This window comes from Mus caroli, chromosome 13, assembly GCF_900094665.2.
Source record: "Mus caroli chromosome 13, CAROLI_EIJ_v1.1, whole genome shotgun sequence".
Classification (NCBI taxonomy): domain Eukaryota; kingdom Metazoa; phylum Chordata; class Mammalia; order Rodentia; family Muridae; genus Mus; species Mus caroli.
Window position 1 is genome coordinate 67,970,825 of NC_034582.1, and position 3,586 is coordinate 67,974,410.

At 43.5% G+C, this 3,586-nt stretch overlaps 1 long non-coding RNA gene across 1 annotated transcript; it reads right to left on the reverse strand.

Annotated features, from left to right (window-relative positions):
* Positions 1–2,758, reverse strand: LOC110307564. Its single transcript, XR_002379417.1, has 3 exons — positions 2,590–2,758; positions 1,864–2,429; positions 1–584 (listed from the first exon to the last, which is right to left on the reverse strand). It is a non-coding gene; the product is annotated as an uncharacterized LOC110307564 (long non-coding RNA).
* Positions 2,759–3,586: the final 828 nt, after the last annotated feature.

Consider the following 3,586-nt stretch of genomic DNA (forward strand, 5'->3'; position numbering starts at 1 on the left):
CGGAAGAGCAGATTTATTTATTTATTTTATAATAGATGAGTACAATGTAGCTATCTTCAGACACACCAGAAGACGGTATGGGATCCCACTACAGATGGTTGTGAGCCACCATGTGGTTGCTAAGAATTGATCTCTGGTCCTCTGAAAGATCAGTCAGTGTTCTTAACTGCTGAGCCTCTCTCCAGATCCCCACTTTTCCTTTTAATTTGAGTGGCCATTTTAAACAAAAATTGGCTATTTAAGTAAATAGTCTCTCTTGTCTGAAGCTGACAGCCTCATAGTTCGAGGGTTGTTGTTCTTAAATGTTTTAATGTCCCTTCTAGCCCACCACACCAGAGGTAGTGGGAAGGAAAGGTTAATAGGGCAAAGGAAGGACCTGTTTAGAAATAATTCTTTGGAGCAAATCCAATCTGCATTGTCAGGACATCAGCAGTTCAGCTCACAGGAATCAGCAGCAGCAGCAGTTCAATCCAATCTTTCAATCAGGCATCTTTCAAATGGTCTTGTATCTGTGTGTGGGTTGCCCATCCTCTCGACTAGAGAAACCAAGGAGACCAGACAGTAGACTCTAACCAGTGCAAATTCTGCAAAGAGGAACACAGATGGACGGACATGTTCCCTATCTTTAAAGAAGCAGCATGGTTAATCAGAGCCTGACTCATCCTAGCAGAGGGCTTAACTGGTAAAGGAAAGACTGAAGGAACCATAGCGCCTCCCAATTCCAAACAACCCCTGGGGACTATATCTTCAAGTCTTCTTAAACACCCAGCAGTAAAGTATAGCAATAAAATAAAAAATAAAAACTAAACTAAACTTCAAAAAAGACAATAATTTAGGGCACGTACAGGCCTTCCTATTAAATCCTGTGTATGGTCTACTGACACACAAGATAGGACAAACACAACCACTCCAGGTATAATACAAAAATATGTTCTATTTATCTTTACATTTTAATCTTATGTATATAGACGTTTTGCCTACAGATACGGCTGTATGTCATGTGAGGGCAATGCCCTTGGGGGCCAGAAGAGGGTGCCAGATCCCGGCAACTGGGGTTCGAGATGGTTAGGAGTTGCCACCGGGGTACTGAACTAAGCCCTGGTCCTCTGGAAGTGCTCCTAACCACTGAACTATCTCTCTAGCCACCCCTCAAGATAGGCTTTATTTATATAAACCTATTGATGTAGATTTATCTAAATCGGTAACAATAAACTTATTTAATTCTGTCTTTCTCACTACTTTTTCATCTGACATTTTCAGTATTCAGTGGTTAAAATCTTATTCTATCTTCCTTTTAATCTGTTCTGTCATCGGTATGCTTTTGTTGTTGCTTTACAATCCAAGGGATCATACCTTGAAGAGGAATCTCCTGGAACAAATATGGCCCTGGTTCTCCTGACTTTCACCCTCTCTGGAACCATCAACAGTTAGAACCTTGTTATTGTCACTTTAAACTCTGTGTTTCGATCTTGTAAAGTCTGTATCTTCTAGAATATGCAACACCCTATTTGTTGCTTCTTGCTACCAAAATTATAGTCTATCATGTGCAATAGCTCCTTTGAGCTTGACACAATATGTAGGACTCCATTTTCTTAGGTGGGTTTCTTCTCTGCCTGATCTGGGGAACCTGACCTCTGACCCTTAATCTTCTACCTGAAGAATGTCACATAGTCCTTCCTTTCCCACCCTTGCCCCAACCCCAAACTCACCCTGCATGTATCTGGAATTCCTGGAATGCCTTTCCACACAAAGGAGACATTCACAGGACTTTAAACTCCAATGAAACTTAACCCCAAGAAGAACCCCTTCCCACTACCCAGGGGTGTATGCATGCAAAGCCACCCCAAAAAAAGGAATACTCACAAACTAAGATTGTCTAAGAGAGCTGTTCCATGAAAATCCTCGGAGATGTCTCCCTTTGTGATTTCTTTATTGTTTCTACTTCCATTTTTAGATCCTGGATGGTTTTGTTTAATTCCTTCATCTGTTCAGTTGTGTTTTCCTGAAATTCTTTAAGGGATTTTTGTTTCCTCTTTAAAGCTTCTACTTGTTTACCTGTGTTCTCCTGTGTTTCTTTAAGGGAGTTATTTATGTCCTTCTTAAAATCCTCTATCAGCATAATGAGATGTGATTTTAAATCCAAATCTTGCTTTTCCGGTGTGTTGAGGTATCCAGGACTTGCTGTGGTGGGAGAACTGGGGTCTAATGCCAAGTAGCCTTGGTTTCTGTTGGTAAGGTTCTTACGCTTGCCTTTTGACATCTGGTTATTTCTGGTGTTGGTCTTTCTGTCTCTGGCTGGAGCTTGTCCCTCCTGTGGGCCTGCAGGCCCTGTCAGCACTCCTGGGAGACCAGCTCTCTCTGGCAGAACCTGTGTAGAGAGGGCTGTGGAGCAGCCTTAGCTCCAGGCTCAGATGGCAACCAGAAGGATTCTGTCCAAGAGGGGTGTTTCGGGGGGGAGGGGGGACCAGAAAAGGGGATAACATTTGAAATGTAAATAAAGAAAATATCTAATAAAATCCCTGGAGAAGCCCCCTTTCCGCCCCCATTCCCACCCCCTCTCTGCCCCAGCCCTTCCCCTGCAGACCTCACCTCTTCTGGCCTCTGCTTCTTCCTTCCAGCCTGGTGTGTAGCAGTGCCTAGACACCATGAGGGAAGAAGTAGAGCACACATACCACACCTATTACATGGGGATTCCAGTCAATCCCTGCTGTTGAAAATCCAACTACTCCTCCCCAACCACTGAAGGTAATCTGTGATCCCTTTAGGCAGGGACTAGCCCCTCCTCTTAACATCATGGAAGTAGTCAAAAGATTAACTGACCATCACCCTTCTGCTCCCTGAAGAGATTTTTGGACCACACCTCTCAAGGAGAAATTAGAACTTGAGAACAGGGACTGAAATGAAACATTAAGGTTAATATATGAAATGTGGCAGCCTCAGGGGAACTGGCAGCCCTTAGCCTATCTGGGCTTCATTCAACCAAGCGAGCATGCTTAGAAAAGCCCCATAGACAAAAATTAGGCAAAATGGATACTATGTAACAACACAGGCGAAATGGATATTATGTAACATAATGGTTCCTATCATGGGAGCTACAGCTTTGAGATGAGTTTAAGAGGACACCATTCAGTCCATAGCTTCATCTTTTTTTATGTTAAGTGGTCTATCAGGCATGCAAGGTATGGTAGGTGTCTATGATGAGGAGAGATTCCAACGCCAGGCCAAAAAGCCTGCCTACTTTCGAATTGTTGGTCAGTGTTGTCCAAGGGCCTCCTAAAACATCATAGGCTGTTGCTACTTCACTTGGCTGCCTGCCAGAGGTAGAAAGTAAGTCCTTATTCCTGGAGACACCATGCACTTCAGACATGGGACTAAAAGCACCTGAACTGGAACTGACCTGAAAGCCTCTTTTCTGAAGACTAAACTTCATGGTACCAGAAAGGCTCCATCCCAGCTTCTAAAGGAAGACAGCAAACAATAGTCTACCCAGCTATGACACCTGTGTACCACAGTTATGATCAGCATGGCATGATAGTCCCAAAGGTACAGGAGTGGCATCCAAACCTTGTCTGTAACTGTAGTGGTT